This window comes from Rhinatrema bivittatum, chromosome 15, assembly GCF_901001135.1.
Source record: "Rhinatrema bivittatum chromosome 15, aRhiBiv1.1, whole genome shotgun sequence".
In the NCBI taxonomy this organism is placed as follows: Eukaryota; Metazoa; Chordata; class Amphibia; order Gymnophiona; family Rhinatrematidae; genus Rhinatrema; species Rhinatrema bivittatum.
This window is the reverse complement of record NC_042629.1, coordinates 55,670,435-55,697,254: the sequence shown is the minus strand read 5'-3', so window position 1 is coordinate 55,697,254 and position 26,820 is coordinate 55,670,435. Positions and strand designations below refer to the sequence as shown.

The window sequence follows — 26,820 nt, the reverse complement described above, 5'->3', positions numbered from 1 at the left end:
TGCCGCAGTATTATTTGAAAAACAACGCTCTCCTATGCTGTAAAAAATATTGAGAAAATGAAAAAAATTGAAAAATAAAAAATGATGCGTGGTTATCCATTTCTAAACTGTGCATAGTCACTCAGAAAACTATGCTGGACCAATACTGTTAAAAACCAAACACTTTACTAAAATGGAAAATACACATAAGATGCTGCTTTCTTGAACCTAACACATTTTCTGAGTGACTTTGCACAGTTTAGAAATGGATAACCACGCATACAAGAATAGTGATCCCATTTCATCATTTTTCCTCTGTGTAATTCAGCCTGGGCTAGTGTTTGTCACCAACAGGTACAGCACTGTGTCTGAAACCTCCGTACAAGGTGTGGCTCCCACAGACAACCCAGATTCTAGAAAGCTGTTGTTCAGAGACAAGAAACCAAGTTGTCTAACATTTGTTGACCTTTGGCTATTCTGATTTTAACAGGATAATTTTGTATACGGCTAGGAAAATGGGCTTTTGACGTGCTCCCCACTTCACATACTTATGGTGCTGCCTGGCTGGACCTGAGTAACTTGTGAACGTTGGGGCTGCTTACCAGATCATCTTCCAATCGGTTCCAGACGGCATTCACCAGGTCGACATAGACTCCCAGTCTGATGAGACAGTCTGAGCCCAAATACTTTGGTGAACCTGAACCCCTGATTATGGAGAAGTCATGTGTGAAGTTTTTATCACCGAGCTTCAGCATTAAGGTACATATTCCCACTTGCAACATAGCTTCTTGTCCAGGTATCTCTACCAGGATATTATGGTGCTTTACTGCATCCAATTCTATCTTCTTACTTTTCACCTTGCAAGAGAGAGACTCACTAAAGGAGTCTTCATTTCTGAGAATCAGTATGTTTTGTGTGGACATACACTGAAATGGACATCTCCACTCCAGTTGGTCAGCTTCCTGGAGAGTACCAGGTGTTTGTTTTTGGTTACAGGTGGAGTTACTTCCTGAGCTGGTCAGTTGGAGGTGGAGCTTGGTTGAGACAAATCTCCATTCGGTCGGTAATTAGGACAGTGCTGAGTATGGTCTACTTTTTCAAGAGGATAACATTGTCATTGTCTCCCCTTCTTCTGCCTGTCTGTACTGAAGTACTAGTAGAGAGTGATCTGCCGACCTCTGGAAATGTATTCTGAGTGTAGTATCTGCTCTATGGAGCAAGAACTACGGGTCCGTCCCCCCCGAACCACTCTTCTGAATTAGAGAGGGTGTCTAACCTGAGTTCACATGACCTCATTTACATAATCAAGAACTGGTGACAGCCTCATGAGGAGTCATTTCTAATTAGGAATTACTCTCCAGAACTCGTACTGGTCAGAACTGGGTGCTTCACTGGCATTTCTGTATCGGTGGCAAGCCAGGCATTATCTCTGACCTCCATAGGCTCCTGCGCCTAGGGTCACAATGCACAGGACTACTATCGGAGTGGACCTACTCTCTCTAAGGAAGCTTTTTAAACAAGTTCTAAGTGACTAGAGTCACCTCGTAACCAGTATCTAGAAGACCCTCACAACTGAATACTTCTCGTATTTGGATGGCCATCATGTAGCAGGGATCCCTGAGGCTTCAGTTTCCCTAAGAAATACTCTTGCTTTCTGACAGATGTCCTCTGGACATTTCCCCTTAGTGACTCAAGCAGCCACCTTTATAGATTTTTTTTTTTTTTTTTTTGTAATACAATTTTTATTGAGTGATCCTCAGACACAATATGAAACTTTGCCGATAACAGACAAGCAAACATAATACAGCAAACGATATTGATGACACAAATCACAGAACCATGAGGAAACACTCCTCAATTTTCCCCCTTCCAGATATCTATAACTGTGTCTAAGACATCTCTAGAGCCACCCTAGAGAATACTCATGTCGCCAACAAACTAGGAGAGGCTGCACTCTGATACCTCCCCCAGTCTGACCTTTATAGATTTTTGACAAATGACCCATCCTGTATGGTATGGACCCTGACTATCATTAAAAAAAAAAAAAAAAAGTCAGTACCCTTGGGAACCTGCCATTGCTTGAGATTTCACATTAAACACGTGGTGAGGCCTAGTCAGACTTAGACCAGCTTGGGCTCCTTGGTCTGCACTTTACCATACTCCCATATGTTCCTGTCATTGGAGTAGCTCCGTTTGCAGTGCTAGAATAAGGTTGGGAGGAAATGGGGCAGAGGATGACATCATCAGCTGTTCTGCAGGGTTTAGAGGACATGCAGTATATGTAGCATCATATTGCTGCCAATCACGGCTTCACACAGCTATCGAGAATTTGGGGTGAGCAGTACCTATATTTCACTGCTCTGATGATCTCTGAGAAGCACAGGAAGGTGTGAGCACTGTGGCTTTCTCCATTTTTTCTTTTGGGGGAGTCAGGGATAACAAGTGTTGGACAGTATGCAAATGAGGCTATCTGGGAGACGGAAGTGTTTAAAGGCATTTTGGGTTTTTTGCCCTTAGTTCATGCTGACCTTAGGGCCCACAATAGCTCAGTTTGGTTTCCCTGCTTTTTTTCCTATAGGGGACTAACATCACCCAAGCAATTTTGCATTTTAGAAGAGAGAATGAGAGTCATGCATATTGTAATGGGATGGAGATGCAAGGGGAGCATTGTAGAAATCATACAGAGCTATGGTTAGACAATCCTGAAAGTTATTTTTAATCTTGTGATGTGACATTGAGTTCCCTGTGTTTGAGTCTTTTGTGATTTGATATGGAATTTCTCCATAAGCACATCTCTATTCTTGCTTTATCCTTCACATTTTGTGGCATTCTGTTGTTCATAATGGACTTGACCGCTTTGACCACCTATTGGAAAATTGCAGAATGTAAGCAATTCTTAAGATTATCCTTTAATCTGTTTTCTATATACTTGAGAAGTAGGTTGGCTGACAATGTCAGGTCAGTGTATGTATAGTGTAATTTTCCAGAAGAATTAAATGGAAAAAAAATTGAATTATAATTATTTTGCAAACGATTTTAGTTTTTTCATGGTAAAGGAGGCCTGAAAATGTTACCTTCCGGCCAATGTGTAGTGTGTTTCCCTCCAAGTTCTGCACATTGTATTAACTCATCCACAATTTAGATAATGATTGCTTGTACCATGTTCTAATGAGGGTTGGCTTCAGATCAGAAAGGTACAGCAGTTCAAGCCAACTTTACCACGTGGGCTTTAATTTCATGCTTATACAGCAAACATGAAAGATTTTGGAAATGTTTACATAGTCACATTCTGAGGCACGTTCTTTTCCTTGTGACAAAGAATGGAAATCTGTCTGAGAATACATACATGTAGAAAGCACATGCAGAGGAAAAGTCTTACCGTTTCTGCGGGATTTGCAAGCGCTTGGATACTTGTATCCATGAGCCTCCAAGCGAATTTTCATAGGAGATCTCCTAGGAATTTCTCTTTGAAAATTTGGAAGCCAGCAGCACCACCAGTTACTGGTTTACCTGCAGATTCAGGTAAAAATACCAGGTATGTTTGACAGCACAGATGTTTTTATTTTCAGCAGAAGGGCAATCTTCAGCCCCTGATGACTATACCCAGATGACTGAATATCGTTCTCTAGGAGACCAATTTTCAAAGGAATTTGCCTGGGTAACTATGCTCTCCCTTTCACACCCTTTTAGCTGAGGGCGATTTATTAATATATTTAAAAGTCTTATATACCGCATCCTACAAAGATATTATCCGGGACAGGTTGCAAAGTAACATTCACTATTTAAAACATTAAATAGAATTGTTGTGACAAATAGTTGTAATAAGAAAAATGAAAGGACAATAAAATTAACTAAAATAATATCGTGTATTGAGTAGAATAGAGAAGGGAAAGTATGACACTTACACCATTTTGAAATCCCTGCATGTATTTTGCATGGGAAGTTTTTCTTTGAAAAGTAGCATGTAAGTCTGCAGGTACAAAATACCATGGATCTGCAAGCTACCAGGCACTTTAAAATTTAAAGTTTACATCGAAGTGGTTTACAAATGCTAAGCAACTAACATCAGTACACAAAAATACAATAATAAATAGAACAGTAAAATAACCAGTATCCTGTATCAAAAATACTGAAATTATAGTAAAAGTATAAAAGGCATTCAATCTAAATTATTAAAAGCCTGATTTAAAAAATGTAGTTTTTTCTTTTTATTGATATTGTACAATAAATCACAATGGTTAAAAAAATCAAATGCAAGGCAATACATACTAAATTTGCAGAGCATAATAAAAGCAGATTAAGCAATATATAAAAACAAAAATGATCTAAAAATAGTAATTAACAAAAGTACATAATAAAATACAAAGAGCAGCACAAATAGAACTCAGACATTTTTACTATCAAAGATACCTCCAGATGGAGCAAACAAGAAGGCGGAAGCAAAGGGGTTAAACAGGAAAGATGCGAGGAAAAAGCTTTAACTCCTTTTCTAAATTTAAAATATTTGTTTTCATATCTAAAATCCAGAGGAAGAACATTCCAAAGAGAGGATGCCATGTAGCTAAAAACTCCGTATTTAATTTCCAGTCAGATTACAGAACCTTAAATCCATGGAACAAAATAAAAGAACCCCAGTAATATTAAAATACATAGAATTGTAATTAATTTGAATTGTAAAATGGAGCATGAGAGTCTGCTGGCTAAACAATAGTCTCAAATCAGAAAGGATGGGGACTATTGTATATGATGCCTCTACAAAATGTTTGGCTAATAGCATTTGTTCATGATACCATTAGTCAAAGAACTGTCAATACCTCTGGTTAGAAATGAATCACTTTACCCTCCATTGCCTCAAGTACAAACTTAGGGCCTGATTTACTAAAGCTGTTCTCCCATTCTGTCTATGGGAAAAATGCTTAGTAAATGAGGCCCTTAGATTGTTGGTCATCTAGGGACAAGCAAATGCCTACTGTACCTGAATGTAGCTCACCTTCATTGCCCTATAAAAACTAATACCCGTATGCACCAGTGCTAAGAGTACCATGGATTTCTCACCATGGATTTTTTTCAGCACTGAGTAAGGTTGTCACTGAAAAATCCACACTAAAAACTAAAAACCTGTGGTAGACTCAGTGAGCTTATTACATCGGCCCCAGAGAGAGGTATAATTAGCAGATTTAAAAAAAAAAAAAAAGTGATATTGCCCCTTGTTCAGGACACTGGTGAGGTCTCACTGTAGTACTGTATTTCAAAAAGCAGAGAGAGAGGGGATAAAAGCATACAGGGAGAGGCAACCAAAATGGTGCAGGGCCTACACTGGGAAACTTATGATAGAGAACTTGAGGACCTAAATTCGTATATCCTAGAGGAGAGGAAAGATAGGGGGGATATAATACAGATTTGTACATATCTGAAAGGTATTAAAAATACACAAGACAAACCTTTTCTAATAGAAAGGATACTCTTAGAACTACGGGTCATGACACAGAACCCCCCAGAGTGGTAGACTCAGGAGCCAACATCAGGGAATATTTTTTCATGGAAAAGAATGCCCTCCCGGAAGAGATGGTGAAGGCCAAAACCGCTGAAGGAATTCAAAAGAGTGTGGGATAAACACAGAGGATCTCAAGTGAGAATTGAGGCAGTGGGGTAATGTGGTAACTTTTCTGAGTAAGGGTAACCTGCACAGAATGGCAGCTACAACCCTGAATGCCTTGCTGGGCAGACTGAATGGGTCATGTGATCTTTATCTGCCATCAATGACTGTTGTGATGTATGTAAAATACCTTATTAAGCTTAGTATAACTGTACCTAAGAGGGTCATTGTCTAAAGCATTTCCATGGGGAAAATATTTTATCTGCTGAAATGGACTTTTTTTTTTTTAATTGTCCACCCAATATGCAGCTAAATTTACATGCAAGAGTTTATCTGAGCTGAGCCAATGTGCTCCTGGGGTGGAAATGGGGGGAGGAGTTTTCATTTGCATGCATACGTTTGGATTTTAAACACTTCTGCATTCATTTTAACAGGTGATAGTGTAGATTTCATGGGATGGTTTTCAAAGCGGGCTTAATTGTGCAAGTCTGCTTTGAAAATGGGTGAATTTGCTGGTTAATTTATGTGCAGCATTAAATAACCCCATGCGCATGTCTTTCAGATGGTAATGACCTTTGGTTATTGCTGACCAAAGCTGAATTTGAACAAGTGACCTAGATGACAAGACTCCATATTAATGTGCCAGTTGCCTTGAGACATCCAATTCCACAAAACTGAAAGGTAAATACACCTTCGTCTACTCTAGGAGAATCATGCTGGAAGGTAATTTTCGACTCAAGATTTTAAATAGGTAACATTGTTTTTATGTATGGTCATCAATAAAAATGAAACAGAAAAAGTATGACAAATGGGCTAAATATTTGTCATTAATATTGTTCTCGTGAAAGAGGACGTTTGTGGCAGTTGTTTAGTGTAGTAACTTAGTATTGTTGGCAGAAGACCAAATGGGTCCGTCTGGTCTGCCCAGCAAGTTTTTTATGGCAGTGTCTGCGGCACCATGCAGGCTAGCCCCGTGTTTCTCTTAAGGGTAGTAACTGACGCTCCGCTCAGGTTACCCCCCAAGCCTTATGTTAAGGGTGGTAATATATGCAATCAAAACCAAGAAATTGTCAAACCCCACTGCTAGCAACATTTTTATAGGGCGAGTAGCTTCCTGATAATTCAGACAATGCTGTTTGAACGTGCTTTGCCTTTGAACTTGGCCGTATTACCATTTATGAAAATAATGCTTTAACAGTTAACTAAAAATATTGATTTTTGTATTAATGAGTGTCTTGGAGAGTATTGAATATGAGCACAGAAAAACAATCTGTTAGTAACTTAGATCTAGTCAGCTAGGCATGATCTTACTCAAAATATTTTCATACATGAGCATCATCGGAGACTCAGGTGTTGAGATGTAATTTTTGGACCTCCAAAAGGGGGGGTGTGGGAGTATCAATATAATTAAAGCAGAGTTGGGGGAGCGAGGGGCTGTCGCTGAGCATGGCACTACATGCATTTTTATACTTTTGGGGCTTGGGGGCCACCTCAAGTGGTAGCCCAGGGTTGAGACGGGTGTCTGCCCTGACCCCTGCTCAACTTCCTTTTTTTTTTTTTTTGACAGTAGCCCTTTAAGACAATGACTCTCCCTTGAGGTTGGGGCCGCCGCCATACCTAAAGGGCCACAGCCATATTTTGTCCAGCAGTGGTTTGCCGTGAGACAAAAGAATGCGCCATCAAGCTGTGATACTTTTTCAGGGGAGGAGCTCACTATCATGGTGCCACTGCCCCTCTCCCCACGATAAAGGGACCTCTCCCACGAAAACAACATTGTGGCTTGATGAATTCTGGTGTAAGTTCAGAATGGGAATTGGCCTATTCACCCAGAGTGAAGTGAATGAATGCCAGGGGCTGTCAGCTGCTTCTGCCTCTAATAATCAGCCCAGTGGGATGAAGTCAAGAGCCTCTCCTCCCACTGGGCTTCAAGGATACTTTTGGGGGTTTGGGAATGAGAATTAAGATTGCTAGTTAGTTCCAGATTTTCAGAACAGGTTGTCTCAGTCCTGATATTTGCAGGAACCTGTAGTTCTGATTTCCCTATTGCATTCTCTTAATTTTAGACATGCAGTGCAGTAAAACCAGGATTGGATCACCTGTTCCTGAAAATTTGGAGTCAGTTGGCAGCCCTAGTCACAACTGTTTTGGAAGGTAAAGGATGGGGTAGGGAACCTGAGAATTACTGGTCCACATGATCATCCTATTTTCATCCTGGGAGGCAGGAGGAATAATGAAAGTACAAATAAAAAGCATACATAAAATGTCTGCATATGAATGCCAGAAGTCTGAAGAGAAAAACTGGCAAGTTGGAATGTATGGCATTATACAAGGATAGAGACATTATAGGCATTTCAGAGACATGGTGGAAGGAGGATAACCAATGGGACCCTGGGATACCAGGGTATAAATAATATCAGTGATAGGGCATATTGAATTGGTAGAGGGGTGGCACTATATGTAAAAATGGCATCGAGTCAAGAGTGATAAAAATCCTGTAGAAAACAAAATGCAGTGTGGAATCCCTATAGATAGAAATTCTATGTCTGTCAGCTAAGAGTATAGCAGTAGGGGGTATACTATCTACCATCTGGTAAAATGAAGAGAGAGACTGTGAAATGCTAGCTGAAATTTACAAAACAAATACATTTGGCATTGTAATAATAGGAGATTTCAATCACCCTGCATTGACTGAATCAATGTCTTATCGGGACATGCTAGAGAGGTTAAGTTTTTTTATGCCATATATAACTGCTTCATGGATCAGCTGGTCCTAGAATTAATGAGGGGCAACTACTTTAGATCCAGTCTTCAGTGGAATGCATGACCTGGCTTGAGGGGAATTATGGTGAGGCCGATAAGCAATAACGGTCATAATGAAATCAATTTGATATAATTACTAGAGGACATTAACTTTAAAAAGGGAGACTGTAATAGAATGAGGGAATTAGAAAAAAATTAAAAGGAATTTCAAGGGTTACAAGTTTGAATGAGGTGTGGAAATTTGTTTAAAAATCACACAAAATACCCAACATCCCAAAATATACTTTGGGGGGGGGGGGGCGTTCTGTAAATACAGAGCCCTTTGGTTCAAAAAATATGTTCTTGAAGAGCATCAAACAATAGCAAAGGAAAGGCGCCAGCATTAGCAACTGCAGCAGCATCGCTCAGAAGCAGCTATATTACCAGCACCAGACAGGGACTGAACAGTAAGGTGAGGGGAAGAATAAAAAAAGTCAGGGGAGGCCACAAAAATAATAGTTTAAAATTCCAGAGTGGGAAGCAGGCTGTAGGGAAATACTGACTCGGGGGAAGGCAGGGAGTATCAGATTGGGTGGAGGGGATAGTGGACACTCATGGATGAGGGACTCTGAGATTGTAGGGAGTAGGGGGGGAGGGGGGGAGGGGAATCTGAGATTTTGTATGTGGGTAAGTAGGTAGTGGGGACTCGCAGATTTGATGGGCATGTAGGGAGAGTGGCACACCCAGATTTAGAACTTGAAAATAAAACTTGCAGATTGGATGAGTGGGGAATGGGGATTGAGTGGAGAAGGAGAGTGCAGACTCAGGGATGAGAGGGAGAAGAATATGGAATTCCCAGATCTGGTAGGTTAGGGGAGAGGAAGAGAGGGGAAATGGAGGTGGGGTGAGGAGGAGAAAAGAATATATTGAATGATATCAGAGTTGTTTATCAAAATCTCAGTGGGAGTTCGGAAGGCTTGTCGGTCAGTGCCTTGGGTCTTTTACATACCTAGCAACTCCTCTGTTATGGAGGATGATGTTGGGAACATCCATCCCTGAAACATACTTATCTATTGCAGCTCCCAGTGGCTAAAGCTTTTTGGCACTTGAAGCTGCAAAATAGATCCTTCTCTTCAAATATCCCTAGCCTTTGGAATGGCCTTAATCTGCTTCTGAGGGGAGAGGAGGACCTATTGATTTTTTGGAAACAGCTGAAAATGTGGTGAATGACACCTGTCCCAGATTATTAATTAATGAGTGGACAACTTTTCAAAATTGATTAATGTGAGGGTACAGAGGAAGAAGAGTGTTAAGAGATTTGAAGAAGAGGTATGAGCTGCTGTTGTACTATATTCTTGAATACAATCTATTGTTGTATCGTACCTTTGAATGTGATTTATTGTTTTACTTGTGTTGTACATCACTTAGGGAGATTCTTTTTATCAATGAAATAATTAAATTATTTTTAAATAAATAAATGTTGGAGATTATGAGCAACTAAAACAAATCTCTGACAATGGAGGATGTAATAGATCGGCTTAACAAACTAAAGAGTAACACATCACTGGGACCAGATGGCATACATCCCAAAGTTCTAAAACAACTAAAACATGAAATTTCTAACATGTTACTAGTAATCTGTAAACTTTCATTTCAAACAACCCTGATTCCTGAAGACTGGAAGGTGGCCAATAGGATGCCAATTTTTTAAAAGGGCTCCAGGGGTAATCTGGGAAATTATAGTCCAATGAACCTGATGTTAGTACTGGGCAAAATGGTAGAAGCCATTCTTAAAAACAAAATCACTGACCATATAGATAGACATGATGTAATGCGAGAGAGTCAACATGGTTTTAGCAAGAGGAAGTCTTGTTTGACCAAAATTCTAGAATTTTTGGAAGGTATAAACAAGCATGTAGATAAAGGTGAGCTAGTTCATATAGTGTATTTGGACTTTCAGAAGGTATTTGACAGATTGCCCCATGATAGACTCCTCAGGAAATTGCAAAGTAGTGGGACAGAAGGCAGTATTCTATTGTAGCTTGGTAACTGGTTAAAAGACTGGAATCGGAGTAGGACTAAATGGTCAGTTCTACAAATAGAGAGAGGTTCTTAATGGAGTACCATAGGGACTGATACTGGAACATGTGCTGTTCAACATATTTATAAATGATCTGGAAAAGGGAATGAGTGAGATGATCAGTTATGTAGATGACACAGAATTATTCAAATATTATAAAACGGCAGTGGATTGTGAGGAACTGCAGAAGACCTTGTGAGACTAGGTGACTGGGCAACTGAATTGCAGGTGAATTTTAATGTGGAAAAGTGCAAAGCGATGCACGTAGGGAAAAATAATCCTAACTGCAGATATACAATGCTGGGATCTGTATTTGGCGTCACTACTCTGGAAAAGTACCTGGGAGCCCTCGTGGACAGTACATTGAAATCCTTGGTTCAGTACACGGCAATGATCAAGAAAGCAAATAGAATGTTAGTAATGATCTGAAAAGGAATAGAGAATAAAATGGAAAATCTGATGTGTTGCCTCCTGTATCAATCCATGATGCGACCGTACGTTGAGTACTGTGTGCGGTTCTGGTCTTCTCCCACCTTAAGAAAGACATAGCGGAACTAGAAAAGGTGCAGAGGAGGGCGACAAAATGATAAAGGGAATGCAACATCTCTCCTATGATGAGAGGCTATGCAGGCCAGGGCTCTTCAGCTTGGAAAGGAGACAGCTGAGAGGGTCATAACAGAAGTGGGATGGCAGAGGTAAATAAAGGACGGTTATTTACCCTTTCAAATAACAATAAAATGAAGGAACACTCCATGTAACTAAAAATCAGAAGATTCAAATCATAGAAAGTACTTTTTCACTCGGCGCACTGACAAGCTGTGGAATCTGTAGCCAGAGGGACATGATCAAGGCGACGAGCATAGTGGGGTTTGAAAAAAGTTTGGACAAGTTCCTGGAGGAAAAGTCCACAACAAATTATTAACCAGGTAGACTAAAGAAAGCTACTGCTACCCCTGGGCGTGAGTAATAGAAATCAGATGTGGTTTATGTGAGCTGCCATGTACATGCAACCTGGGTTGGCCACTGTCTTGACCCAGCATGGCAAGTCTTATGTTTTTTATGAGGACGGGGAATCAAGTGCCACTCAGCCAGCTACCTTTTATAGATCTTCGTTTTCCAGTTACCTATAGGACAGTTATTTGACTGACCGGAGTTAGGGGGGTAAATTTGTTTGGCTACTGCTGGTTATGAGCACTAGCCAAAGTGAAAAGATGCCCCGGGAACGCCTACAGTGCTCGCTCTCTTTATCCAGTAAAATTTGTGCGGGCACAGATTTGGCTGATTAAAATTTAGCTGGTAAGCAAGGGAGATTCCAAAACCTGGGATTTGTCCAGCTAACTCCGAAAGCTACTCGGCAAACTCTCTTAATATTGACACCTCTGTGCTTAGAATTCATGATCCGTTGGTTACTCATGTGGATGGTACCACTACTTAGGTAATGATAGTAGGGATAGGATCGTAGTACTGGGTAGACCCCCCCACTTCATTTTTATGTTCACTTCTCAGAAATACGATGCTTATTGCCTAAATCTTAACCTGCAATTTTAACTCAACATTGTATTACAACAGCAAGGTCTGAATAGGTGCTAGCGACCCTTTTTTGTCTCATGGTTTGCTACCTATGCCTTCCGTTAATCAATGTAATTGTTTTTCTGCCTTAGCTTGTGGCGTCTTTCTTTCTCATCATCTTGTTTACAACGTTTCAACAGCAGGTCTATAACTCTTGAAAAAGAAAGACCTGTCTGCCTGAGCGCAGAGGCCAGGCTGGGAGCAAGTCTTTTTTCCTTCTCACGTTTTCAAAACACATTTTTCCACCATCTCCACCCTTGGTGTGGTTCTGAGAACTGCATACAGGCGCCAGCTTTTTACAAACGAGCAGAGTTAGAAGTGCACAGAACAGAGAATTATGCACTTTCCTGGGGCACTGAAGCACTTTGCTTTTAAAAAGTTGTGCTTCCTGTTCCTTATTTGCCTTTGAAGCAAGGGTGGAGAAGCAGACAGCAGTAGCTTCAGCTTGTAAGTCAATCATGTTCCCGGTTAATTAGTTTTTTTGGTGTTTTTTTTTTTTTTTTCAAAGTCTTGTGTATCTATGCACATGGGTAGTCTTGTGTGTCAGAATCATATCAGCAAACTCCTAAACAGTCTCCTTGCAGTGCTGGGGACTTAGTTTACGGTCCTTGGGAATCCATACATTAATGATCATTGACTATCAAGTACTAGCTTTCCAATGACAGATATATTGGGAGGGTAATCTTCAAACAGCCTGCATAAGAAAGTCCGGAAAAACGCATGAAGTTAAACCAAAGCTTTGAAATTTAGTCTGCCAAAACTATCCTGCACAAGTTACACTGGTTATTTTGTGCGCACAAATATTTCCTGAAAAGTAGCGCCCGGATTGCTGGGTTTTTTTTGTTTTTTTTTTATAAAGCATGCAGGTAAATTCGAATCCCTCCCCAACTCCGCTCCCAGGAATACCTCCACTCAATGCGGGCAAACGTACATACAGACATGACATATCTATGTAAGTTTACTCACCCAGAAATTGCATGGGTAATTTGTTATAGAAGGCCACGTCTGCATGTAAGACCTGCATTATGCTTTGTGCTGATCCACAAGAATATAGACACAAGGGAGGGCAGCTGTGAATTGGCTTTCTGAAAAGTGGAAGCACACGCGCTGTTCCACAATGTTCAACACATTGGCAAGAAAATTGCAATCGTGGTATCGGGGAACGTTCACTGAGCGACAGTAGCGGCCCAAGGCAGCAGTGCCGTGGCTGCATTGTGCTGCCTGGAAGGCAAGGGGAAACATGCACAGAGTGGCAACTGCAGCCCTGAAGGGGACCCAATGGGACTTGGGGGGTTGGGTTTCCTGTGGAAATATGATCTCATTTGGGTAGATGTGCATAAGATCGCTGCTGGGCAGACCAGATGCCCTTCTTGGTCTTTATCTGCTGTCATGTACTGTGTCATGCGCATGAGTTTTAGGCCCTCTGAGAGAAGGTATTCCATGGGGCATGTTTAGGTTGGGGAGGAAAGGTGTAAACTTAGGGGTAATTTTCTAAGCTATTTAAATGCATGTGAATGGCTGTGATAAAATAGGCTGGAGCTCTGCGCACATTCTTATGCGCATAACTGTGTTACATACTACATAAATACTACATAATACTACATAAATACTACATACTACATAAATTCTACACACGTAGCCCCCAACACGCACACAATGTGAGAGGGTCTGGCACCTAAGTGAGCCGAGTGCCAGTCTCTTGGGAAGGTTTCCCCTACAAAATCTGCCTGTATACTGGGTGAAACCTTCCTCCTACAGGACCTTTGTCCCCCATCTTCTTAAAGGAAACCTTCCCATATAGATCACCAACCCCTCTTCCACCTTAATCATGGTGCGGGTACCCCCTTGCGTAACCTCACCAGAATCCTGCCTTCTATTTATTTATTTTATTTAAATTCTTTTAATGTAACTGATACTCAAGACAAGGTCTTATCGTACCGATTTACAATAAACTAGGGGGAACCAGTTAACAAAGAAAGCAAGAAGTTACATTATAACAGGGAAGTGGAACTAGGCTGTTAGAAGAGGATAGGTTAAAACAATTTCTAACTGGAGAGAAGGGCATATACGCAGGAAAAAGTGTTTACAAGGTGGGAATTATATACAAATTTACATTGTGTCTACGATTAGGCAAATTTTATCAAAGTGCAATAAGGCGAAAAACAGTTCCTTTGAGTTGCGGAAAGGGACGCAACCGTTGGGTATGTGACTGTGTGGGTGACCCTGAGGCTGAGGCTTCTTCAGGGGTATGCTTGGGCATACCCTTGTGGCCATTCCCTAATTCCACACCTTTCACGTTCACGGCAGCAGCAGTTTCTGCCCTCATAGTACTTCCACGCTTTCCATGAGTTTCCACAGTAAATCTGCTTCCAAAATGGAGCCAGGTAGCTTTCCCCACAAGGGGGTACCTTTGTGACAGAAAAGGGCTCCTTGCTGGGAGGCCCATCACACACAGGCAGCCTGGGGGACCGAATGGGAACTTACCCGCATACTTTTTGATATTAAAAAGTATGCTCTTAAGCTACCCCCCCCCCCCCACCCCCCGAGAGCAAATGTAACTTCCTGCGCGCTGGGACTTCCAGGGAATTTCCAAAGCAGACTTGTGCGCATCAATGTATTTTTAATATTTGGGCTAATGTCTGGCTTGGCTGCTTGAAACTTATCTCTCCCCCCCCCCCCCCCTCAAGATGTAAAAGCTATGAGGGATTTCTCTAGGTATCCATGAAAACCCTTCCCATATCTTGTTGGTGTCATAGAGATGCGTGCTAGGCCCAGTCCTCTTCAATGTCTTTATAATTGGATCCAGGGAAGATTTTGCAGATTATGTAAATACTGCCACAGAGTAGATATGCCAGAAGAGTTTTATATAACCAGAACTAAACACGCTCAGTTCCCCAAAGACAACAGAACATGAACACCTAACAGCAACAACTAAGAACTTAACTATTCCCATTGCTTGTTAACTGCCTCCTTTTTGTAACCTCACTATGGTCCCTTACCTTTCTGTACTTTGCCCAGACTGCTCCTTTACCTGTTACCACATGTACTTCTGCATGACTATATTGCTGTTCTTTCTACCTCCCTTCTATTTCACCCCTCCCTTTGAAATTTGTAAACCGTTTGTGATGGCAAATCCCGAACGACGGTATATAAAACTCGATAAATAAATAAGATTAAAGGTTATTGTTAAACCTTGGAAAAACCGGTCAAAACTTTGGCAACTAAACTTAATCCAAAAAAAGTGTAAAATCCTGCATTTCGTGTGCTGAAATACAAAAGCCGAATAGAATTTTGGAGGGGAAGACTAGGCAGTTACTGAACAAGAGAAAAACCCCCAGAGGCAGTCCCTGTGACAGAGCAGTTGGAAAAGCTAATCATATATTTGGATGCATAAAGGGTCAAATTTTTAAAGCCATTTCTGCACGTACAACAGCTTAATGTGTATGAAGGGCTTGTTAAAGAATTTGCCAGTCTTTGCTTGTAAGAAGTATGCACGTGGCTCGATTTCATGCATTACCTGTATGCACGCATAAAAAGAGGCATTTCCAGGGGGCAGCGTTGGAATATACATTGCATACTCTTGATGTTAAAAAGTGTATGCATAAATCCACACGAGTTATGTCATGCCAGGAGCAGGTGTAACTTTGTGCACAGGAGTTTGTCTGTTTCAAAGCAAATGTATGGCCCTCCCTCCCTGTCACCCCCATCCTCCCTGGATCCGCTTACCCCAGGTCATCTTTCTTCACAGAGGCAGGAGTGATCTCTGGGTCACCTCTGCCCCACTGATGTTATAATTGTAAATAGCGGTGGCAGACCGAGGCCAGCGCCATTATCAATTTCCTATGTCCAGGAAAATGCTGCCACAGCAGCGGGAGCGGCCTGACAGTGTTTTTTTTAAAACAAAGCTGAGAAAAATGAACAAAATGTAGTGTGGCGTATGAAAAGAAACAGGGGCTTTCGTTTATCCTGGAATGACGAGGTCAAGGATAAGGGCGTCGTTTGGAGATGAAGGGGAGTTCCAACGCGACGACGTGGATCACTGAGAGGATAGTGGACGTCTGGCAGGGGCTTCCTGTGAAGGTGGGAGAAGCAAAGCGGTGGCAGAATTCAGGCTGTCCTTGGAAGACACGGAAGGAACTCGGTGTTGGCGGGAGGGGAGGGAGAAGGCCTGTGACACAATCCTAATTAGAGGCAACTGGCAACAGAACTAAACTCCAATCCATCACTGTTTGGCTTTATTTGAAGACAAAAGCAAAGAGATGCGTGTAAATCCTGTCCCTTTTAATTAGCACTATCTTCTGTGCTTCTGAGTAGCTGGAGTACTTAACTGAAATATAAAAGCGCCTTTGAACTCGCGCTGCATTATGTAATAATAAGCTGCACGTGCCGTGGCATGCTAGAAAGAAAGGTGTCGGCCAAACGTTAGCGTGGGCTTCAGCTACCAGCAAAACTGGGTGTGCTTTCTGCAATAAACTCCACCTAGCGCACCCACCCCGTGAAGAACTAAACCGGGAATAAACCAGCAGGTGCAGCTCAGTTTTGATGGTTCCAAAGTTTTATGACTTCCTCGTGTGGAAGCCTTTCAAACAGGAAACGTTGTCAGCCACGTGACAGAGGTTTATTTAGGAGCTCAGATGGTCAAGGTTGTGGGATGACCTGTTGGCTGGAAAAAAAAAAATGCCTCGGATCTGATCCTTGCTTTGCAAAAAATAAGGCCTATAGTGCAGAGACACCTAGACCGGCTTTAGAGGAGAGCATCCTGCACTAGGAAAACTCTCGACCAGCTTAAGTGAATATAATTCCCTGGTGGAGCTGCACCTTTCTGAGCCAAGCAGGCTGCATTGCAGTTTTGGGGGATATTCTGATTGTAACACCTTAATTCATTAGTAAACAAAATGTTGTAGGTATGTTGAACAGAAATCGCAGAACGTAAATTCCAATTTCATTTCATCTGTTACCATTTCACATGTTTCTGTTCATGCATTTATTTAATCCAGTTTATTTCCCATGACGATGCATGTTGCACTCAGGGCAAACTAACCTTAAATAAAATCCAAATAAGCAACACAAAAAATGTGTACTGTTTAAATAAACATTTTAGAAATTTTTCCATCTCCGTAAGATGATTAGAGATGGTCACTTAGAGCTGAAGTCTGGGCTCTCCCTTTCTCCCCCAGCTAGGCTTTCACCACCTCTTGTTTGTAATCTGTTTTTATTGTCAAACAAGTATACAATGCAATATGCAAAACTGCTGGAGAGGTAAATGGTAGGCCGCAACCAGGTTAAATCAGCAATATCGGTAACATAAGATCTTAATAATGCAGTAACGGTAGTAATCAAGAAAAGGCAGCTGTGTATAAGTTACATGGCAAAATAATATCAAAATAAATTATAACCTACAACAAAACTGAACAGCCATATCATTCAGCATGTTGACATATGAAACACCTCCGCCCACCCCCACCTTCCATCCCTGCCCTGCTGGAGACTTGGTCTAAGTAGGCAAGTGTAGAGTACATTATATGTAAGCGAGAACAATGACATGTTAGGTGTTTGATTCCCCAGGAATGAGAGCCCAGGCCAAAAGCCTGAAAAAGAAGTTACATCATTGAGGCTTCTAGAGTGGGTTTATAAAGAGACATCCTGCCTGTAATATGGCTTCCTCCACCACACGCTCTCTCCCCATTCATACTGCCATAAATCTCTCTCTTCCTTTCCCCCGTTCGACCATATGTTTCTCGCTCCGTCTCCTATCATTTCACCTTTCTCCCTTCATCCTGCAGCTGCACCCTCTCTTCCACTTATCCATGCCACCGCCATTCTCTCTCTTCTTCCCCCCCCCCATGCTTTCATCCACTGCACGCTCTCGTCCTCGGCCGTGCCACTGTCGCCGTCTTTCTCTCTCCCGCCGTCCCACTCGTGCTGCTGCCTTATTCTCCCTTCCACAGCACCGCATTGGCTCAGCTGAGCACATCTGATCTCCACAGTGCTGGTGGGTTCTGCACTGTTCTCTTGGTGATTTGGGAAGATGGCTTGTATCACAAGAATAGCATCGACAACTGGAGCTGGGAGCGGCAGGCTGCAGGGGGGAAGAACAGAAAGGAAGGGATGCAGAGGGTGCGAGGAGAGGAGCAGAAGGCATAAGGGGAGGGAGAGAGATGAGAAGAAAAATGGAGAAGAGAATGCAAGGGAAAAGGCAATCAGCAGGCCAGGGGGCTGAAAGGAAAGACATAGTGCGGTGAGGAAGGGGTGGGAAAGACAGACCAAACTTGGGGAGAAGGCTGACTGTGCTGGAACGGTCTGAGCTTGGGAGAGAGGAAGGAAGGTAAAGGGGATGGGCTGGGCTGCAGGAGAGGAGAAAGGTATGGGAGCCAGGAACAGAGCTGCTGGACGTGCAGAATTCTCCCAGGTTGCCACTGGCTTTTCTATCCGCAAGAATTAATAGCACAGGGCATGGTACACGTGTATCGGTGAAGAGAACTGGAGGGCAAGGAGGGCCAGTGACAGCAGCACTCACCCTGCCACTTAGTGGTGCCTGGCATAGGTGCAGCCCATGCTGGCTTAATGAAGGGGGAAGAACCACGTGCAAAAGAGCAGGTGCGCCCAAGGCGTCAGAAGTGCAACCCAGGCAATCGGTAAATTCGCATGTGCTTACATTTAATAGAGAGGCCTGTCGATTTAATATTTTTTGTTTAATTTTATATTTATAAGTATCAAAAGGATGTAATACAAAACATTGAATCCTTACAGGACACACAGACTGGTACACGGGAGAATTGAAATAGAGGATAAGGAAAAAATTGAAAAGCCAGCCTCTCCAAAGCCCCACCACACCCCGGGAGACTGACCCAAACTAAAATAATACAAAAGAAATCCATGAAAGGGAAACTGGCATGTAACTAAATAAAGACGTTTATTTATGTGAGCAGAATTACCTAACACTTTGTACCAAAACCTCCTAATATTCCTGGTTTTAAGAAGATGTCTAATAATGCCACTCGGGAAATCCAATGAAGTAGGGCAGAGGCCTAGTGTTTAGTCCAGAGTCCTCCCTTCACGATTCTCTGGTCAAGAACAAGAGGCGGCCAGTGGAGCAGAATTAGCTGCAAGAAGCAACCAAACTTTGTGGATCTAAAAGTACAAATAACTTCACAAGATGTTTGAAGGAAATTGTAACAGGAATTGGCCTCCAAGGGAAATAATATGCAGGTGCTAGAGTAAAATCATTTGGCGCCTTTTTTGAGTGACCCTGCAAATAATGGGGAAAATACGTATTTTAAGCCCCAGAAATAAGCTATCTTTCTTTCTGGGGGGGACGGACGGACGGACTTAGAGGGATTCAAAAGCAGCACAGATTATTAGGGTACCTTTCCCTAAAGTTTCCAGGAATTAGAAGAGGTCCAAGCTATCCCGTCCCCATCCTGTCTCTGCTGATTTTTTTTCATCTTTCTTTTTATGTATTAAAAAAAAAAGTTACAAATAAGAGGGCAATTTTCTGACCGTCTCACAGACTTTATACCAATTATCAAAGCAAAAGTCTGCACATTGGTCCACAGACAGTCAATTAACCCAGGTAAAATGCTTTGAAAATTGTCCTCAAACAATTTTAAGTGTAATTATTAAATGCCTGTGTGCAGGTATGCAGTGTTCATCGGCGTAACTAAACAGTCGCATCCTGATTGCGAAAAATATCCCGGCTCAGGCGGGATGAAGGGATCAATCAAGGAGAAGCAAAATTAGCAGCTGCTTTGCACTCTTAATTACATGTGCAGACGGGAGAAGAGCGAGTCTGGCTGACTGGCTGGGCTAGGTGTTCCCTCAGCAAGAAATGCCCTGGAACAGCACTCTCTTCAAGAAGGTGAATTCAGACACTTCCACTTCAAAGCCGCTGCCAATCTGGCAGCCAGCAAATAATTTAATAGATGTGAAATCAAAGCTTAAGACTGGAAGCGAATGTTCTAGAGAGAGCTTTAAATCCTGTGATATTGAACATGAAGGGCACCCCCTCTTCCAGCCCTGGATTTGTTAATAGGCACATTAGGCAAAAATATCTAGGGGACAGAAGGCCCTGCTGAACGTTTGCCGCCTCCCAGCTGATCTGAATCTGGTGGAGCCTGATGGAAAGGCTCCTCTCTCTCTTTCCTATTCCAGGCCCGAGGGTAATGTGCATGCCTGGGAGCTCTCCTGATCCGACCCGGAAACTCTGGAATTATAACAGAATTGCTGGGTCTCCAGGCCAACAACCGAAATCCACAGGTGTCTCGCTGTTGCTGCTAGCGAAGCGGCTTGTGCAGACTAGAATTATTTTAACGGCGGACCCTGGGAAGGGAGGCCGCCTCAGCAAAAAAAAAAAATAAATAAATAGTGAAAATCGGGTAGCGCGATGGCCCCGCATCCCTCGGATATCCAGTGTTGTCAACAAATGCTTTGCAGTCTTCTGCAGTGGTATTACGAGATCAAGAAAGTATCTTGGGCGTCAGTGTAAATAAAAAGTGAAATCTAGAAATGACGGCAGAAAAGGACCAAACGATCCACCCAGTCTGCCCAGCAAGCCTATGCCAGCATCTGCTGCACTGTGCAGGTTACCTTCAGGCTCACGGGCGGCTCAAGGCAATCCCTGAGGCGAGGGATGAGATGGCGTGCCCCCCCCCCCCAATCGTTCTGTCCCCTCCCTCCTCCAGCTGCCGCTGGTCTCTCTCCTCCCTTCAGCCGCCGCCGGCCCTCTCTTCAGCTGCTGCCAGCCCGCAGCACTGACCCTTCTCTCTTTTGCCACCGCCGGCCTGGGTCGGCAGCCGCAGCAGGGGCAAGCAGGGTGAGGCAGACACCACAGCGGTGTTCTGAGAGGGGCAATTTTTTTTTTTGCCTCCTCAAAATTCTGCCGCCTGAAGCGGCCGCTTCACCCTGCCTTATTATAAAACTGCCCCTGCTCAAGCTTGATCAGTTTCCCAGACCGTAAAAGTCAGGGCCCTCGAATGCTGTTTGAATCCAATGTCCCTTAACCCTTGCCGTGGAATCAGAGAGCATTGTTGGAGCTGCGTCAAAAGTATCAGGCTTAGTGATTAAGGGCAGTAAAAGCCGCATCAGCAAGTTACCCCCATGTTTGTTCCCCAAACCGCAAAAGTCGGGGCCCTCGGTTGCTGTCCTAATCCAGGTCCCCTTTTCCCACTGCCGTTGAAGCAGAGAGCAATGATGGAGTTGCATTAACAGTATCAAGGTTTATTTGTTAAGGGTAGTAACTGCCACACCAGCAAGTTACCTTCGTGCACTCTTTTCTTTATTTCCATCTTCTAGCCTTTAGGGATCCACAGTATTTATCCCTTGCCCCTTTGAATTCCTTAACTGTTTTCGTCTTCTCCTTCTCCGAAAGGGCATTTTAGGCATTCACCACCTTCTCCGTGAAGAAATATTTCCTGACATTGATTCTGAGTTGTCCTCCCTGGAGTTTCATTTTGTGACCCCTAGTTCTCTTGATTTCTTTCCAAAGGAAAAGGTTTGACGATTGTGCATCATTAAAACCTTTCAGGTACCTGAAGGTCTGTATAATGTTTCCCCTGCACCTCCTTTCTTCCAGGGTACACACATTCTGATCTTTTAGCCTCTCCTCTTAAGTCTTCCAATGCTGACTCCTCACCATTTTGGTCACTTTTCTTTGGACCGCCTCTGTCCTGTCTTTATCCTTTTTGAGATATGGGCGCCAGTATTGAACGCAGTCCTCCAAGTGAGGCCTCACCAATGACCTGCACAAGGGGATTATCACCTCTTTTTTTCTTACTGGTTATTCCTCTCTCTATGCAGCCCAGCATTCTTCTGGTTTTAGCTATCGCCTGATCTCATTGCTTTGCAGCCTTCAGATCATCAGACACTATTACCCTTCTCACAGTCCATGCGCATTAGTCTTTCTCTGCATATCACATACAGCTCTTTTGAACTCAGCAGCCCAGATGCAGGACTCTGCACTTCTTAGTATCGAATCTCAGCTCCAAATCTTCAACCACTCTTCAAGCTTTCTTAAATCACTTTTCATTCTCGCTACTCCTTCAAGCATGTCCACTCTGTTTCAGATCGTAGTATCATCCACAAAGAAACTTTACCTTCTATATATTCCACCAAGTCGCTCACAAAGATATTGAACAGAACCTGTCCCAAACCAATCCCTGTGGCACTCCACTTAACACCATTCTTTCTTCAGAATAGGTTCCATTTACCATTAACGCTGTCTCCTGTGAGTCAACCAGTTTGCTATCCACGTTACTACCTTGGCACCTACTCCCAAGCTTCTCATTTTGTTCGAGTCTCCTATGTGGGACCATATCAAAAGCTTTACTAAAATCCAAGTAAATCACATCGAGCTTTCTTTCCTGATCCAGTTCTCTGGTCACCCAATCAAAAACAATCAATCAGATTTGTCTGACAAGACCTTCCCCTGATGAATATATGCTGCCTCGAGTTGAGTAACTCCACCAGATTGTAGATGGCTCACTATCCTTTCCTTCAGCAGAGTCTCCATTAATTTTTCCACCACCGAGGTGAGGCTAACCGGCCTGAAGTTTCCAGCCTCCTCTCTGCTCCCACTCTTGTGATGTGGGACCACCACAGCTCTTCTCCAATCACTCGGCACCACTCTGTTTCCAGGGATCTATTGAACAGTCCTTCAGCGGACCTGCCAACACATCTCAGTATCCTGGGATGTACCTCATCCAGCCCCCATCTTCCCGTACATTCTCTTCTGTAAACAAAGTTTCATCTACTCCACCCCATCCACAGTCTTGTCAACTAGTGACAGTCCTTCTCCAGGGTCTTTAGTGAACCCTGAACTGAAGAATTAGTTTAATATTTCGGCCATTTCTTCGTCTCTCTCCACACATTGATCTTTTCACCTTTCAATTTCACTATACCACGTTCGACTTTCTCTGACGTATCTGAAAAATGTTTTGTCACCTCGCTTTACCTCTTTGGCAAACCTTTCTTACGCCTGACTTTTTGCTTTCTTGATTTCTTTGCCTCCCTCAGTTTTACCAAATATTCTTCCCTGTGTTCCTCTTTTTTGGGATGCTTTATATTTCCTGAACACTGTTCTTTTTGCCTTTATTTTATCAGCCACCTCCTTTGAGAACCAGATTGGTTTCTTATTTCTCTTACTTTAGTTTACTTTTCTAACATATAAATTTGTTGCCTTTGTAATTGCTCCTTTTAGTTTATCCCACTGTTGTTCCACCTCTCTCATTTTCTCCCAGTCTTCTAGTTCTATCTCCAGATATGTCCCCATTTTGACAAAGTCTGTTTATGTGACCTCTCTGTATTGTATTTGCGATATCAAACCATACCGTTTGATGGGCACCCACCCGGATATTGGGGACATTATCCCCTTTAGTGAGCACTAGGTTGAGTATAACTCCCTCCCTCGTGGTTTCCATTACCATTGGTTAGAACAGAGCAGTGAACTTTGTGTATTGGTTTCTGGTGATTATTTTTGTCAAACAAAGGCATCCGGTGGAAATATTGGCCTTAATATAACCATAAGATAATATGCAACAAATAAAGTAAATGGCAATTCAGCTGTTGATTAACAGTTGTACATTTAGAGTTCTGTCAGCTCTAGGAAATATTTCAAAACCTGCCGATCTCTTCTCTTCAGGTATTTTCTGTGTGAGAAAAGGAGCCACTGGAATGCTAACCCCCTTTACCCACACGTTGGCGTCTTGGTAAGCCTTCTTTAGGTGCAGCAGCCTGGCGAAGCGGTTGTGCTTCTGGGGCCGATGGTGAAGCCCATGTGATTTGTTACATGCTCTCCTCGGGTGATTTTGCTTTAGTTGAAATTCCATTGTGTGAAAATAACAGTCCGAACGGATGCAGCCGGCGGTATTTTATAACTTTCTTTCCCCAGAAAGAGTTTCATCTCTTTCAGATCTTGACTGTTTCTGAGCTGCCACAGGAAAATGTGGGGGCTGAGTCTCAGACCACCTACGCTCTGTTGTCTGACCTTATTTGAGGGGTACTGGGCAAGCTCCCAATAGTGCTTGATAAGGAAGCCTGGTTCCGGACTTTTAAAAGCCTTTCCTGTTTAGGAACGTTTTCAGTCTGCTCTCTGAGTAATCTTTTTTTTTTGGCATAGATTATGAATTCACCATCTCTTACACATTTTGCAGTACTGCAGACTCTGCTCATCTATTGTGTCAGTTTGTCTCAAGTTTGTTCTTAGAGACAAACTGTTTTAACTGTGTGGTTTTTATGAATGTCTGACTATTAAAATTAAGTTATCCTTTGAAAATTTGGTCTGGCAAGTGTAGGTGCAAAATCTGTGTCCTTTATCTGCCCATTCTCTCCCCCCCCCCCTCAAACCTAACCCTGCCCACTTTTACCCTCAGAAAGAAGGGGGGGCAGTAGTGCCTTCAGAAATGCTATGTGCGTTATTCCAGATTGCAGCCCATTGTGATTCTATGATAGGAATCTGCAAGCCTAATTCCCATTTTCATTGGGAAAGGAATTTCCTCTTGCTATTGTTAATTGCAAATGGAAGCTTGAAATGAGATCCTGCGCTTTAGTAAAGCAAAGTTCTAACTCGCTTCAGGGTTTGAGAAATTCGGCCCAATTTGTGAGCAGGAAGTGCTCCACTTAAAAGCAAAGAGAATGCTGGGAAGATGGAGGTCCACACCCTGTTTATTAAAGCCTCTCTGGAAATAAAAAAAATCCTTCGTCAATTAAGTTCGTAACTTGGTCAGCCCAGCCTTCGCTAGCCAATGGCGTCTTTTTGGAATCTTTGTCCCAGGTTCAAATAAAGAATTTTAACAAGCCCGAGATGAGGGAGAAACAGGCGGGGAAAAACTGATTAATCTCGCAATTTTGTTTCAGATATGGAACGCTGCACCAAATTTTTTTTTTTAACCCGATTCAAGGGAGAGAAAGGCAAACGAACCTACGTTACATGAAGCCATATAATGATTTTCAATATCTATCCAGCGCTGATTTGCACTCGGAGCAAACAAAAAACTGCCACCTGCATTTGGGCTGCTCAGAAGTATTGTTTTGAAATTTAGCAAAGAAAGTTCACCCTTAGTTTTAGAAGCTTAAATGGGACTCGAGGATGCTTGACATTCCAAATGTAATGTGATATCGTTCTTATAAATTCTTCAAAGAAGAATAAATGTGGGACTATACCAGGCACCACTGTAAAGAAAAGAAAATCCTAGGATCAGTATTCATTTTATGACATTCATCCTAGTTAGAAGGGAAGCTGCTTTACATTTCCACTGACCTATGTCTTTTCTGAATTTATCTACAAGAGTTGGGGAATTAAATCTGTACAGACCTTTTATACGGCCCAGTATAGCCCCCCTCCCCCCAGATACAATATTGAATTCCATTTTCACCGTGTTTTAAAGCAAGAGATTCAAACAAGCAGATGCATCCCAGAGACACACACAATGCAAGGTCAGGCTAATCACAGAGGAAGTACTGCTGGGCTGCTAGGAATCAGAGTGCAAGGAAGTTATGTTAAAAGAAAGGAAATAGCTGCTGATGTGGCTTTAAGAGAGGGATATCTGAGAACCGCAGTCACGCTTGTATTTGAAGGCCAGATGTGATCTGAGCAGGGAAGAAAAGTCTTCTGCAGAGACAGCCAGGGCAGACCAGTTTGAGAGCCAGGAAACTGCAAGAGGAAAGCCGGGGCTAATGTATATTAAAAACAAACATAAATAAATAAATATAGGGCTGCGTAACGCCCCTCACCTCTAGTCTGAAGTGCTTCCGGCATCGTGCTGCGTCCCAGGAACGTGGCGGAACTTCCTGCACTTCCTGAGCCCCTTTCAATAGGGCCTGCTGGCTGGAATTCCTGTGACGCGCACAGGTGACATCACATCCTGCCTCGTGTAAAAAGAAGTTCAGAGCCGCCTTCCTGTGCCTTCACGATGGGTCTCCTGCTTGTTCTGCAGTGCTGGTTGCCACAGCACGGTCCTGCCTTATTCCTGGCTTGTGTTCCTGCGCGCTCGTGCCTTGTTCTTTGTTCCTGGCATGTCCTTAGTTTGTTTCTGTGTGTTTCTGCCCTGCCCTCTCCTGTCTGTCCTATTGTGTTCCCCTGGCCGGATTTCTCCTTACCTTGATCTCAGCCTGGGCCTAGGCTTTGTTTCGCTCTCTGCCTGCCTTGACCTCAGCTCGGCCACTGATGTTGCTTCACCCACCCAACTCTGGAAAGCCATGCTGGCCGCCCAGAACCTGTGGGTGACTCAGAATCACCTAAAATAAAGGAAACCTGAATTCGGCTTCACCTGTCAGCCCCATATTAATTTATGCACAGAATGGCTTTTCTTTTGTTCTCCGTAGAGAAGACCCCCATGAGGAGGGTCTCCACTGGAATCTGGCCCTAATGGTAGGGCCTGTAAGGCTGTTGCAGAGGTAGGCTCCTGCCTGCTGGAGAGCGTGTGACGCATGAGAACGATGCGGGATTTTTGTTTTGAAGAGAGAGAATCATTTTCTTTGTTCCCTTATTCCTGTGTTGGCTGGGGCACACACTCCTGGCTACGCAGGATAGGAAGTGAGAGAGCCTATTAGTGGTCCACTCACCCTGCGCTGGCGGAATGTGACTCCGTGTTTGTGGTTTTTAAGAATGGTTTGGGATTTATCCTGGTTTTTCTCCTAGTTCTGCTTTGAGAGGGAACCCCCCCCCCCTCCTTCTCTGGGAATAACCAGGAAGAGAAACAACTAAGTTTTCCGATGCATAATCCAGTGGCTGGAATGTGGTATCTCTGCCTTTTGTGAAGTATTTGGAGATTTATTTTTTTTTAATTTCCTGTGCCCCCCGCCCTTCCTGCCCAGGAAGAGGGGAAAAGAAAGGAGGTTGTCTTTCCTTGCTGTGTTAGATTTT

At 43.0% G+C, this 26,820-nt stretch overlaps 2 long non-coding RNA genes across 2 annotated transcripts; one reads left to right on the top strand and one right to left on the bottom strand.

Moving 5' to 3' along the window:
• The first annotated feature begins 482 nt into the window (after window positions 1-482).
• LOC115076987 lies at window positions 483-7,758 on the top strand. Its single transcript, XR_003852926.1, has 3 exons — window positions 483-738; window positions 6,138-6,256; window positions 7,639-7,758. It is a non-coding gene; the product is annotated as an uncharacterized LOC115076987 (long non-coding RNA).
• LOC115076986 lies at window positions 2,546-25,741 on the bottom strand. Its single transcript, XR_003852925.1, has 3 exons — window positions 25,689-25,741; window positions 3,359-3,489; window positions 2,546-2,844 (listed from the first exon to the last, which is right to left on the bottom strand). It is a non-coding gene; the product is annotated as an uncharacterized LOC115076986 (long non-coding RNA).
• Window positions 25,742-26,820: the final 1,079 nt, after the last annotated feature.